The sequence below is a fragment of the Plecotus auritus genome, assembly GCF_963455305.1.
Source record: "Plecotus auritus genome assembly, chromosome: 2".
Taxonomy (NCBI): Eukaryota; Metazoa; Chordata; class Mammalia; order Chiroptera; family Vespertilionidae; genus Plecotus; species Plecotus auritus.
In genome coordinates this window covers 10,211,895-10,226,575 of record NC_137771.1, presented here as the reverse complement: position 1 = coordinate 10,226,575, position 14,681 = coordinate 10,211,895, and the positions used below count along the sequence as shown (strand labels likewise).

At 56.6% G+C, this 14,681-nt stretch overlaps 1 protein-coding gene across 4 annotated transcripts in view; it reads right to left on the bottom strand.

The window, feature by feature from the left end:
• The window catches only part of ARHGEF10L (Rho guanine nucleotide exchange factor 10 like), a 134,842-nt gene that overhangs the window by 98,910 nt on the left and 21,251 nt on the right, over nt 1-14,681 (bottom strand). The gene's annotated exons all lie outside the window — the stretch shown is intronic.

Sequence of the window (14,681 nt, the reverse complement as noted above, 5' to 3'; positions counted from 1 at the left end):
GCAAGACAGGGGCAGAATCCCACATGCTCGGAGCGGGAAGCAGAGTGTCTGCTGGCCTCGCAGTGGGGGCTCCTGCCACCCAGAAGCCAGTGCCTCTGGTGGCTCCCTGGGCCCTGGAGCAAACCTGCCAGATGTCCCTGCCCTGCAGCGAGGGAAAGAGTTCTCCCACTACCACCTGGGCGGGTCCCACCACTCAGCAGCCGACACCTGGGATGAGTTACTGAACCCCCCGCTCTGGGCTTCAGTTTACGCACCTGCAGAATGGAGATTACAAAGCAGCCACCGCAAAGGGGGACTGAGGAAGTTAGAAGTAAAAACGTGCAAAGCTCTTGGGAGGCCCTGGGGACCCACTGGTCTGTGCTGTCAGGAGCGCTCAGCCACAGGCGGTGACGACTACAGCTCTGCCTTGGGAGTCGGGGATCCAGGCTGGAGTCTCAGCTCCGCTGGCAGGCGAGCTGAGCCTCAGTGTCCTCCTCTGTAAATGGGACCACCTGCCCCACCGGACTCCCAGCAGCATACTGGAGGTCAATCGCAAAGCCCCGGGCAAACTCGGTCAAAGCCAAGGTGCCTGTCCTTAAAGCAGTCACCACCAAAATGGGGGACAGCAAATGGGACTCTGTGCCTGGACTCCATACCCCAAGTGTGTAAGGGACCCTAGGTGGGCTCACAGAGGGACCCCGAGACCCCAGGGCTTCAAGCTGTGGGGATCTGGGACAGTAGCCCGGGGCAGCCGGATCCACCTGCAGGCTGGGATCTGCCTCTTCCCCTCAGTGACCTTGACCTCTCTGAGGCCCCTCATGGCCTGGAGCTTTGTCTCATTAAAGTGGAGGCCACACCTGCTCAGACCATCCCAGGGGCTGCTACATGCAAGGAGCCAGGTCATGGGTGGCAGAGACAAGGCCAGTGGTTACAAAGATGAGATTTATTGTAGATCTGAGTTCCAGTCCCGGTCTGCACTTGCCGGCAGTTCAGTGAGCACCTTTCTCACTGGTCCCTGCCATGCAGAGTTCCCACGGGGATGGGATGAGGGCTGTGTGGGTGTGCAAGGTATTCCACACAGAGTCAGCTGTCTGCGCACACTGGCCACTGTTATCATTACGATGGTAACAATGTCATGCTTGGGTGATAGGGGAGAGTTCTTCTCTTGGGTGAGGGGGGTCATCTCTTTAAAGATGACTGCCATACTGGCCAGGCAGGCAGACCCCCAAAAGGTGCCCTTTCCTGCTACACGACGCAGAAGGGCCACATTCAGACAGGGTGAGATGCTGAGAGCCAGGGCGGAAGCCCCAGCTTGGGCTGCAGTGTGTGTCTCAGCCGATCACGCTCACTACCGGGACCACCCTCTGCCTCTCTTCCTCATCACTTTCAGAATAAAGTCGAGGCCCTAAGCAAGGCCCTAGATGACACACACCCCTCCCCACTGACTGCCCCCACTGGCCTCAACAGCTCCCACCTACCCTCCCCCAACTGGCCTCAACAGCTCCCACCTACCCTCCCCCAACTGGCCTCAACAGCTCCCACCCCCAACCGCCGCCTTACAGGGAACTCTGCTCCAGCCCTCATGAAGAGCTGTCAGGCCTGCGACCATGTCAACTTGTCTCCCATCTCTGGGCCTTTTGCTCAGGCTATTTGCTCCCTCCAGGTAGAATTCTCTTTCACAATCAGCAAGCAAACTCCTACTCAGCCTTCAAAACCCAGACCCAGTTCTTCCTCTGTGAGTCCTCCCCAGATCCATCTCAGGCAGTGGCTCTCAAGCCTGGTGGTGGAGCTTTTTAAAAAAATAGATGTGACCCAGGCCTAAGATTCAGTAGCTCAGGGATGCGGCCAGGGAGGGTCTATTATCAAAGAGCTCAGGTGATCCTGGGTCACAGACAGCCCCTATTATAACTGCCTCCCTCACTAGACTGTGACCTCTTTTTTCACCTCAGTGTCTGGAGCCCTGGCCCATGTGCGAGACAACAGCTGCTGAGCTGCACTGAACTGAGGCCAGAGGCCACGAACCGAAGAGCCTGGAAACCTCGCCCTGCTTGGGACCTACTCTGTGGAGGCCGTGAAGCTGGGGCGTCCCTGGGCCTGGGCAGCTGCAGGTGTGGGACTTCCTGCCCAATGGAAAGAACAGCACAGGTCCAGGTGAGAACTTCAGCCGCCGCCTTCCCCCCGCCCCCCAGTGTCCTCTGCTCCGTCCAGGAAGACAAGAGGAAGAGGCAGGGTGCCAGCTGGACAGTGGGAAGAGGGACCCACAACTAGTGTCTGCAGGGGGGCAGGACACCCACGCTCTGCCCTCGCAGGCTCAGCACAAGTGGCCATCGGCCACGAAGTCGGGGGCAGGTGGCTCCCGGGGCTCCGGAGAGATGAAGCGCCTGACCCAAGAAAACACCAGAGGAGCTAGGGAAGAGGAGCATGACCAGAACTCAGCGCCCATCAGAGAGGCGTGCAGGGCTCCGGCTGGGCCCAAGGACCCAACGTCAGACACTCTGCAGCTCTCCAGGGCGAGACCTCGGGAAGCTCTTGTTTTTGTTTTATTGATTTCAGAGAGGACGGCAGAGGGAGAGATAGAAACATCAATTGCTGGAGACCAAGATCAACAGTAATTAATATAAATGCGAGAAGCCTACCAGAAGGCTGAGTTTGGACTCCTTTGATATTCACAGGCTGAGTCAATGGCCTAAAGCAGTGGTCGGCAAACTCCTTAGTCAACAGAGCCAAATATCAACAGTACAACCATTAAAATTCCTTTTGAGAGCCAAATTTTTTAAACTTAAACGTCTTCTAACGCCACTTCTTCAAAATAGACTCGCCCGGGCCATGGTATTTTGTGGAGGAGCCACACTCAAGGGGCCAAAGAGCCGCATGTGGCTCGCGAGCCGCAGTTTGCCGACCATGGGCCTAAAGCAAACGCCCCCCCTAACCTGATAATCTTACTGTTTACTAAACATTACCATTGATATGTCTGTTTGCATTCCTAAAAGGCAATTGTGTATTCCAGTAAATAAAAGCAGCTGGGAAAGGAGACTCAGTGGAACGTAAGTACTACAGTTAAGCTTTTCCCTGGCTTCCCCCCATCATTTCAAAATTAATTTTTCTTGTCTTGTGTGTCAATTTGCATGTCAGCTCTTTCTCCAAGCTTTTGAACCCGGAAGCCACGCTGGCTTTTCACAATCAATGATGAGAGAGAATCACTGATTGGCTGCCTTCTACACACCCCCTACTGGGGATTGAGCTTGCAACCTGTGCATGTGCCCTTGCTCGGAATTGAACCCAGGACTCTTCAGTCCACAGGCCAACGCTCTATCCACTGAGAAAATCCAGCTAGGGCCCTCGGGAAGTTTTCCACCCTCTGTGTGTCCTGTCCCCATTGGTCAGAGGCATATGTAAATGAAATGACGACTAATAAAGCTGGTAGCTTCTTAATAAATGTTAGTTCCCTTCCCAGAGTTCCTGCCGTCCTTGAGGACACTAAGCGTTGTCCCATTCTACAGACGGCTCAACTGAGTCCAGGCCGACCGAGGACCAGAATACGTGCCCTGCCCTTCCTTACCCTCATCACCCCTGAGATCACAAACTTATCATCTGTGAAATGATAGTGGCTGACATCTGAGCACTGCCATGCACCAGGCCTCATGCTGAACATTTCTGTTTTTGTCTAACTTAATTCCCATAGCTGATGAGGAAAAGGAAGCTGAGAAACTGAAGGGTGTTCTCAAGGCCGTGCAGCCACTGAGAGGGGTGTCACTGGGCTGTGAGCGGGGACTGCCAGGCAGGCAGGCTCCTTGGACAAAAGTGCTGGGTGAGTACATGGGTAAGGGGGTGAGCATCTTCCAGGCCCTCCCCATGGCAGGGGCCTCGAATGCCAGAGGGACAAGAGGGCCAGCTCCTGCCCTCACCCTCTAGGCACCAGGCCACTCAATGGACTGACGGAGGTGGGAAGGGGGAGGGAGGCTCTGGGAAGAGCACCCTCCGGGCTGTGGGCAGGGGTGAGGCTTGGTCAATGGCTAAAGTCTCAGACAATGGAGGCTCTGTTCCCACCAGAGAAGCCCCCAACCCCACCCTACTTCCTACTTCCTCCATTGACTTTCTTGGCTAGGTGAGCCCCTGGTGAGTAATCCCCAGGCAAGACGGGGGGGGGGCGGGGGGAGGTGGGGGGGTGGGGGGGGTGGGGGGGGTAGCCCCAGGAGGAGGCCTCTGGGCAGAAGAGCCCACCCACACCCCACCCCACACCCCTGCAGAGGGCATCTCTAAGGCCTGTTGCCTGGGAAGCCAGAACCAGCCAGAAGCTTCAAGACCCTGTGGTGGAGTGTCAGGGGGGCTGCCACCAGACTGGTCCCCAGCCCTTCCTCCTCCTCACAGTCCCAGGCACATTAACCCCTTTGTCCCCAGCTAACCAGCCCAGACAGGAGGGGCCAGGCTGAGAGTCCAGGTGAAAAGTCTCCTAATATGGCTGAACTATCCTGACCTCATGACCAGAGGGTTCCAGGTGATAGGGCCCCACCACACACACACTTGGAGGCCAGAAGGGGACAGCATGGACTGTGCACTACCCCTTCACCTTTCTGAGCCTCAGTTTCCCCATCAGAAGCCACCTCTCAGACAATCCAGTGCCACGTGGCCCTAGAACATGCATCCTAGCAGTAGAGCATTTCCACGCGGGAACCAAACCCGAGAGGTGGGTTTCACTCCTTCCTTTCCCAGCCGGGAAGCTGCGGCTCAGTGAGGCAGGACCAGGACACGAGGGTGCGTCTGACTCCATGCAATTCGACGGAGCAGGTGCTGGGGCAGGATGGACACTCCAGGCTGCAGAAATGGCCCAGACAAAGGCAGAGAGGCTCGAGGGAGCTGGGTTTCCAGCAAGGACACCTTGCGGGTTGGGTGCTCTCCCCACCGCTCTGCCAGCCGCCGCACCGGAGCCACCAGCAGCCCCCACGATGCCCAATGCAGTGGACATGGCTCAGCCTCTCCACCACTTGGCTGCGCCCTTCTCCATATGCTCCCTCCACTCTCCTTCCTGCCCAGCCCCGGCTCTGCTCCCTTTCCTCCACCACATCGTCAGGACATCCAAACGCTGGCCGCTGCCAGGCCCACTGGCCACTCCCAGGCCCGCCCCCTCTCCGCCTGTGCCTCCCTGGGTGACCTCTCCCCACCCCGCACCCCCCCCACCCCCGCCCAATGGTTTTTAAGGCCGTCTCCACGATGATGACTCAACTGAGTTTCCCTTGGACTCCAGATTTCTGCCTGGAAACAAGCCTGCTCAGCATGTCTGCCCATGGTCAACTGGGCATCCTGAACTTACCATCCATCCAAACTCCTGACCATCACCCCTGTTCCTTCGTCCTCCCAGCTCATCTGATGGCAGCTCCAGCGTGCCAGGCACTCAGACTAAGAGCCTCAGACTCACCCTTGCCTCCCTCTTCCTCTCACACCTCCATCCTACCCTCAGCATACCTGGTGGCTCTCCCTTCCAAATATGTCCCGAATCTGACCACTTCTCACCACCCCTCCCCGCTTCCACACTACCACCTGGTCGAAACTGGCATCATCTCCTATGGGGAGCATTAAAATTACCCCCTGATTGGTCTCTAGCTCCCACTTTGTTTTCAACACAGCAGCCAAGTTACTCCTCTGCTCAAACCCTCAAATGCTTTCCCACCTCATTCAGGGTGGAAGCCAGAGTCCTCACCTTGGCCTACAAGGCCCTGCATGGTGCACCCCCACCCCCCACTACCTTCCTGACTTCAGATCCTACCTCTCCCCCCATAGCTTATTCTACCCCAGTCACAAGAACCACCTTGCGGTTCCTCCAACACCCCACACAGGCTCCAGCCTCAGGGCCTTTGCACGTGCTGCTCCCTCTGCCTGGTCATACACATGCATGCTCCCTCACCTCCTTCGGGCTCCGATCAGAGGTCACCCTATCAGAGGCTTCCCCGGCACGCTCTTTAAAACAGCACACACAGCCCTAACTGGTTTGGCTCAGTGGATAGTGTCGGTCTGCGGACTGAAGGGTCCCAGGTTCGATTCCGGTTGAGGACACATTCCCAGTAGGGGGTGTGCAGGAGGCAGCTGATTGATGTTTCTCTCTTATCGATGTTTCTAACTCTATATCCCTCTCCCTTCCTCTCTGTAAAAAATCAATAAATTATATTTAAAAAATAAAACAGCACACACACCTCCCCATCAAGCCCCTTCCCCTGACCCTGCTCCCCAGTCTTCATAGTATTTAATACCTCTGGGCACCTGTGCATTTTAGTTATTTATAACAGCCTCCTCCTATGAGAATATGGACTGGACAGAGGCCAGGGCATCATTATTTCTGTTCATTGCTCTATCCACAGCCCTGGATCAGTGCCTGGCAAACAGCAGGCCGCAGCACACACCTGCTAAGTGGATGAAGGAACCCCTTGGTCTGGGTCAGTCCTGCCACCACCCTCAGGGGAGCCCAGGCCCGTTGGGCATGTCAGTCTGGGACTGGGCCTCCTCCTGTCTGAAACCAGCCTGTGGCCAGGACGGCTCCTCCCAGGCGAGCTTAGTAAACAGACTCACTGCCAAGCTGGGCAAGGGGCGGTGCCCCAAAACCAGTATGGGAAGAGGTCTGAGTCAAAGGCAGGGCGTGATCAGAAGAAGAGGGGAGGGAGGGGCAGGGCGGGGGGAAGGACTTGGACCATAAAGAACTGGCTCCCAAAAAGACCTCATTCTTGCTCTGCTGAGTCAGAAGCATGCGGCTAGGAGAGGGAGCAGGACCCCAGAGCTCCAATGGCTGCCACCCCTTGCCGCAGACAGGTGAGGGACCTGCCATACGCCCAGCTGCCCAGGGAGGAAGCACAGGGTCCGGGCTGGGCGCTAGGGCCCTGGCTGGTGGGCCACGGAGAGGAGTAGGCCTCCTTCCACAGGTAGCCCTCTGGGTGCAGTCTGGCCTGGGTCACTTTCTTCAGAACCACCCTCTGCCTCTCTCAAGGAGGGGACCACTTTGTCCCACAAGTCAGCTCTGGGCAAGAAGCAACAGCCTTTGCAAAACTCAGAGCTAAAGATAACTCGGCCCACCCACCCACGGCCCTGCAAGCTGGCCAAGCAGCATCTGAGGTCTCGGGAAAAGCAAGCTCAGCACGGAGCCCCAGGGGACCAGAGGCCTTGGCCACAAGGCCCAGGACAGCTCTGGCTGAACTCTCCAAGCAGCTAGCTCTTTTGTTCAAACGCCTCCCCAAGGAATCTGGTGTGTGAATCAGCTGCTCTCTGTCCTCCACACCTGGAGGGAGGCACAGAAATGGGTATCTTCCCACCAGCCCCCAAGCAGGAGGACCATCCCACAAGAGGGCAGGGTCAACCCCCTACGGAGGAGGAAACTGAGGCTCAGAGAGAGAGAGAGATAATCCAAAGTCAAGTTCATCACAGGCAGATCCCTGATGAGATGGATGTCTGTCCCCCTCTTTCCCCTGTAGGGGTGCCTCTCCCTCCGCAATGAATCCAGGCCGCTCCCCGCTGGCTATTCACATCACACCTCTGAGAAGATGCCGCCTGGGGCTGTGGGACAGGAGTTGGAGCCTGGGCTGCAGGTGCCGGGGGCAGAGAGAGGAGGCATGGTTGCAACCATGAAATGGATGTGTCCTGAATCCGGCTGTCCTGGGGTGGAGTCACACCCAGGACCAGGACCCCCACGGGGAACCAGTCCCAAACACGGGTCCTCTTTCATAATCAACTTTAACAAGAACCTCACTGGTGCTCACCAACCCTGGAACGGGACACATGAGGAACGGGACACATGAGGAACGGGACACATGAGGAATGGGACACATGAGGAACGGGACACACGAGGAACCGGAGAGCTCAGATGCTGCCCACTGGCAGGTGCTAGAAAGAATTCCTGAACTCCCTCATCTTCCTTGTGTCCTCGGCACTGAACCCGTGCTGGGTGCCGTGAGCTGGGAGCCCACCCCTGCCTACATCCCACTGCAGAAATGCGGCCACTTGTTCAGTGGAAAATGCGGGGCCCACTGCACTCAGGGTGGCTCCTGCTCTGCAGCAACCTCCAGTCCTGCTGGGGGGAGTCGGGGGAGGGGGGGCCTGGGTACCCTTTTTGCCACCATCACGCCCTGGGGATGGTTTTTAGAAAAGTGAGCCCTGTGATCAAACCAGGTTGGGTCCCGGCTCCCCACTTTCTGTGACACTAAGATGTTACTTTGCTGTTCCGGTCCCTGGCTCCCCCTCGGTACAAGAGCTGTAAGAATCCCCACCTCATAGGGTTGGTATACGGGTTAGATGAGATGATTCACAAAAAGTGCCTCACTGAGAGCCTAGAAAACAGCAGGTGCTAGATAAGTGTTTGCTGAGTGAATGAGCGACCACCTCCTTCTAACTGAACAGCTGCCCTGGCCCACAAGGAGGCCGCTGTCCCAGGTGGCGCCGAGTGATCCTAGAGCCCTCCCCACCCCTGCCCTCCAAGGGGAGCAAGCCTGGAGAACACAGCCTCTCATGCAGCATCTGACCACGTCGCAGTCCCCCCGAGGGCAGGGGACCCACCGATGTGCTCTGGGGCAGCCACCAGCTTGACCTGGTCCAGAGGCTAACACTCAGCTGTGTAAGTTCCCCAAAGCCTCCACCCGCCTCCCACCCCTTTTAAAGTCAAGATTCCAGGGGAGGGGAGGACCCAGAAAGAAAAAGCAAGTTCCTTTAACTGGTGCGAAACATAGCGACGACCAAAGCTCAGTGCGTGGGGCCAGGGAGACAGTCCAAGCCCCTGAATCCGTTTAGTCAGGCAGAGGGGGGCCTCGGAGCTGGCTGCAGATGTACCCCTTTATGGAAAGCACGCTGGCTGAACAACCAGCCCAGGAGAGTTGCAAAAACCACATGCGTCTATTTCCTTGCTGGAGTCCCAATATGTTTAGCTAAATTCAGGGACAAATCCCCTCCAGGCAGCAAGGTTACAGTGACCACACACACACACACACACACACACACACACACACACACATGCCCAGGGCTGTCACTCAACATCAGGAGCATCTGAGGGACCCGCAGAGACAGTGCAGGCCTGGGCGGGCAGGACTCAGTTCTCTTCCCTGCTTGCGGCCGCCGGCACACCTACCAGGTGCCCAGTGCTCACCTGCGCTCCCTGCCAAGACCCAGCCTGTGCCAGGCTCATGTAAGGTCTGTCCTGTGGCCAGGGCTTGGTCAGAAGATGGGGCACCCTCTCCTTCCACATTAGGGTGCAAACCAGGACGCAAGTACCGGAGCTCAGTTCTCCCAGACACGGACCATCTGTGTTAACACTGAGGTCTCCGGGCCCCACGCCCTCATTCTGAGGACCTTTAAGCTCACCAGCATTCAAGGGGAGGCAGGAAAGCCCGTCTTCATCTCTCTGCATCCTCCTGCCACCAACCCCACCCCTTAACCAGTCCACACATATTTATTGAGCGCTTCGGTATGCAAGGTCTAGGGATTTGCTCATAAGCAAGACAGCCTGGGTTTCCGCCCTCCTGGGTCCCACAGTCCCACAGGGAGGCAGATGCTAAACAATTACACAAACTCAACTTCGTTACAAACCAGATACCCACTATGAGGAGAGGGAGAATGCCAGGGCTCCTCTGACATTTAGACGGACAGCCGAACATTGACTCAACTCTCCCAGGACCGGTGCTGGTCCTCTGGACTCCGCAGTCATCTGCATCGTAACCACACAAAGCGAGGGACACAACAACCTGGTGACCATCCAGTGAATTCTGCCAGGAGCCCTGCCTCTGCGTGGCCTGGGCCAAGGCACACACTGCCCAGCCTCCAAGGGCCCTCCCACCTCCCGATGGACGTTTGCATTTCATGCCAAACAAGGTCATGTACGCACCCAGGGGCTATGGTGAGGGCTCTGTCTCCCTCTTTGGCTTTTTTTGGCAGGAGGCAGTATTCAACTTCAAAATTTCCATCCCATCTTGACTTGGGCAGAGAGTCTTGCTGATCCATCTAAGGCAGTGGCTCTCCATCAGGGCCGATCTGGTCCCCCGCACCCCGGGCACATTTGGCAATGTCGGGAGACATGTTGGCTGTCACGGCTGGAAAGGCAGGGAATGCTAGTGGCATCCAGGGGGTAGAGGCCAAGGATGCTGCCAAACACCCTACGGTGCACAGGACGGCCCCACCACAGAGAATGACCCGGCTCGAGTGTCAACAGTGCGAGGTGCAGAACCCTTACTCCGAGGGCATCTGGTCAAGTCCTCTGAGATCTAGCGCAGATACTGGCTCGTTAACGAGGGTAGTGTTACCGTTATTAGTCACAGGGACTCAAAGACCAAAGTCATGACCACTGGTTTCCACAGCAGAGAAATACCAGGCTACGGGTCTCTAAAAAGACTGCATTACACCACGGTCACTGACGTTTGTGGACCTCTGACCCACGTCTCTGTGCCTCTCCACCACCCGGCCCAGCATATGGAATACTGAAGGTGGGGAGAAGGGAGGGAAGGAGAAAGAGAGGGGGTGGGGAAGAGGGCAAACTGAGGCCTTTCAAGGCAGGGACCACGTGTTAAGCCTCTCCTGTCCCCAGCACCCAGCGCCATTCCTGGCACCAAGAGGCCGGTTTTTAATTCTGTGAGCTCTCTGAGGCCAGGTCCCTCTCTGTCCCCAAGCTGAGCCTAGCTTATGGCTCAACCCTCCACACTCACTCATCGGTCCCGACCCCTCAGACGTCATAGTTCAGCAGGGAAAGGAGAACTGAGCAGGGAGCAGAGAGAACAATAAACAGCAGGCAGTGCTTCTGTGGGGGAGCTGTGGGGGCTGCAAGCACTCCTGGGAGGAGCCCTGAACCTAGATGGGGGGCAGGGCTATCCATCAGGTCATAGTCCTAGAAACGGTCCCGCCTGTGTGGCTCCATGGTTGAGCATCAACCTGTGAACCAGGAGGTCACGGTTCAATCAGGGCACGTGCCCAGGTTGCAGGCTCCATCTGCAGTAGGGGGCATGCCAGAGGCAGCCAATCAAGGATTCTCTCTCATTGTTGATGTTTCTATCTCTCTCTCCCTCTCCCTTCCTCTCTGAAATCAATAAAAATGTTTACATATTTTTAAATTGTCCTGAAAACAATGGACACTGCATGAATAGTTCCTCTCTGCAAGGCCTGGGACACGCATGGCAGCAGTGAGAACACGTGAGCAGGACAGAGACAAGGAGAAGGTAGACGGGGACTTCCAGGGGAGTCCGGGGCCGCGTGCTGCCCTGCTCCGCTCTCCCCACACACCAGGCCCAGGTACTTCTTCACCAGGACAAACAGTGCTGTGGATGAGCCAGAGCCCAGGCACCAGGCACACAGAAAGGCAGCAGCTCCTGGGGTTGCCTAAGGCCACCAGGGAGCGAGTGCCAAAGTCAGCCTCAACTTACTAATTGCCTTTAAGTGCCTGAAGCTATTCTAGGCCCTTTAATCTTATCATTATTTTAATCTTTGCAACAACCTTGTGAGAGAGGAGCTATTGTCATCCCCATCTTACAGATTAGGAAACAGACAACAGAGGTTAAGGAAGTGGCTCAAGGTCACAGTGTCAATAGAGGGAGAGCTGGGATTTGAACCCAGGCCCTGAGGCTGCAGGGCTAAACTCCAAGAGGACTGGGGTTTTAATCTTCAGCCACCAGCCAGCCACCAGTCAGCGGGGCTACTGTGGTGTCCCGGAAATGCTCGGGTGAGCAGATGGGACCATAAGGACCCCACTCATGGCGAGCTGGAGGGTCAGGGCCCCAGTGGGGAGGCACATCAGGAAGAGAACAATGGGGAAAGGCTCCCTGCCCCAACGGACTAGCAAAGTACTCATTGGGCCCCGTGGGCCCCAGGCAGAGTTCTGGGTGCACTGCCCCCAACAGAGCCTCACCAAGCAGCCCCTGTGTCGGGGCCCAGCCCTGGGCTCCAGCAGCAGCCAAATGTAAGCACAGTAAGTCTCACGGGGCATTCTGGTCTGGCAGGAACATGACCCTGTGAACCAGGATTCACCCGGTCCCTCCAGCCACCACCCTAGCCCAGGCACCTGGGCAGGGACAGCTGGCCTGAGCGGGCATGGCTGCGTGCCAGCCATGGACTGAGCCAGGGCCCTCCCCCTGCTGTGTCTGAGGAAACCATGACGTCAGACCAAAACCAGAAGGGCCCCCTTTACTGCTAGCAGCATCAAATCCCCTCCTAACCTGGCCCCTTAAAAGGGTGCCCCTGATCTGAACAGGAACTATGGCTAGAGTCTCACCTGTGATTCACAGCACTGACCCCGCTGCTGTATCTTCCCACAACCAGTCACTCTCCAAAGGAGGGATCTTAGCGAGCCCGACACCCAACCTGTCAGCCAGAGCAAGAATTCCTTCTTAATCCTAGCAGATGGGTGGGTCAGAGCTTGAACAAACACGTGATTTCACCTCTCTAAGCCTCAGCTTACTCATCTGCAGACTGGGCATAATGACACTCCTAAAACCCAGTTAAGTAATACATTCATTCATTTATTCAGCCCATATTGATTAAGCGCTCCCATGAGCCAAATACCGTTCCGGGTGTTTGGGATACATCAGTGAACAATGGGAAAAGGCTCCCTGCCCCAGCGACTTACTGAGCCTTACCCTGTGCCTGTCACAGAGGGGGTATGTCATCAATGCCCCGCCTCACCCCGAGCCTGAGTCACTGTCCCACGTCATGCTCTCGTATGAATTCCTCCTTGGCAAAAGAGTCATAGGAAGGGTCTGCACCTGTCCTTGGTGCATCTTCTGGAGTTTCTCAGGACCAGGCCCCGCCTCCTGCACAGGACACCCATCCGCTATCCCTCCTTCACTGTGTCAACTGCACCCCCATTAGGGCCCATCCAGGCTGCCATGGTCCCTCTCATGAGCTCAACCAACACCCCTTGGGTGTCCCCCACGTGCCCAGGGTGGACGACCCTAGGCCATCACCTGGGTTGCACTTCCTCTTTGCCAAGGTCAGGGCACCCAGGGGGATGTAGCAGCCTCCACTCGCGACCAGGGCTCTGACTCACATCGAGATGCCCACGGAAATTCAACACCGTCCCCACCGTCCCTCCAGAAGTAGCCCCTGCTCTTTCCTGCTAACAAGTGACATCAAAGCGACAGGAACTCGCAAGAAACCCCAGCGACTGCTCTCACCGGCCGGGAACAACACGAATGCTCACCATCATTTCTGAGTTTCTGTGAAAACCAGGAGCCGTGTGTGCTGTTCCATGGGTTATTTCACAAGCTCCTTGGCACTTCAAGGTGGAGAGCCAGGTCCCCACTTGAGTCCCCACTCAATCTCGAGGCTCCCAGAGGACAGTGGCTGAGTCTACCCAAAATGTCTACTAGCACTGCTCTAGCCAGTTTGGCTCAGTGGATAGAGCATCAGCCTGTGGACCAAAGGGTCGCAGGTTCGATTCCAGTCAAGGGCATGTACCTTGGGTGCAGGCTCCTCCCCGACCCAGGCCCAGGTCGGGGCTTGTGCAGGAAGCAACCAATCCATGTGTTTCTTTCACATCCATATTTCTCTCTGTCTTTCCCTCTCTCTTCCACTCGCCCTAAAAATCAATGGAAAAATATCCTCAGGTGAGGATTAACAAAAACAGCAATGTCTGGCACCTAACCTGGCATCTAACAGGTCTTCAATAAATGCTGGTTGGATTTACCTGAGTAAGCAAACTGAGGCTCAGAGAAGTAAAGTGACTTGCCCAAGGTCACACAGCTAGAGTGGGCCGGCCCAGCTGTGGACCTGGTCTGTGCCACTCCAAGTGCTTGCGCTCAGCCTCTCTCTGACCTCCCCACGTTTGAGCGCCCGCAGTCCAGCAGCTGGCTAACAGGGCTCTCCCAGGACAGGCTTTTGGGCAAAAGGCACCGCCCCTCCGGGGCCTGAGAAAGGAGAGGTGAGCTCCACATGAGACCTTTTAAGGAAAAGTAAATAAAGAAAAACGGAAAGTGTGTTGGTGGAGGAAAGACCAGCCTGTGTATCACGTGCCCCAGAATGCTGGCTTCACAGCTAGCTCTAGGCAGGCCACAGAGACCCGGAGCCTGACAGCCCCAGGGCCCTACCCCAGGTAGATGGAGGTCCAAGGTCCAGTTGGCCTCGGGCTGGGGGTCAGCCTGGCTCTGCCACCGATGCTACCAGCATTGGGCAAGTCACTTTCACCCCCAGGCTGATGTCCCCTGCTTATGACAACAGAGCGGGGAGGGCAAGACCAAGTGAAAGCCAACATCTCCCTCTCTCTCCAGCCAAACTTAGCCCACATCTCATTTACACACACACACACACACACACACACACACACACACACACACCGTGTGGAGTTGGCTCCCCCTTGTCCCATCTCCAGCTGCCAGCAGAGTCGTCACCCCTTCTACCCTGGGCTGCCAGCATCACCAGGAAGCAGCTTTCACTCACCTTGCAGACCTTCTGGTCCAGACTTTGAAGACTGTCGTCTGTGGGCCTGGGAACGTACTGAGTCAATGTACTGAGCACCTGCTATATCCAGGGAGCATGCGTCACTTCACGCCCGCACTGACCCTGTGAAGTACGGGTTTAACTCCTCTTTCCAAGGGAGCCGCCCAGGCGGAGCCAAACAAAGGCGCCTGCCGACAGCTAATGCGACGCAGGATTCAAACCCAGACCCTGAAGTGCCCAAACCTGTGTTCTCATTCCTGCTCATGTGTCAGCTCCCAGAGGACAGAAACCGTGACTGGGCCCTAGGTGTCTCCGTGATGCCT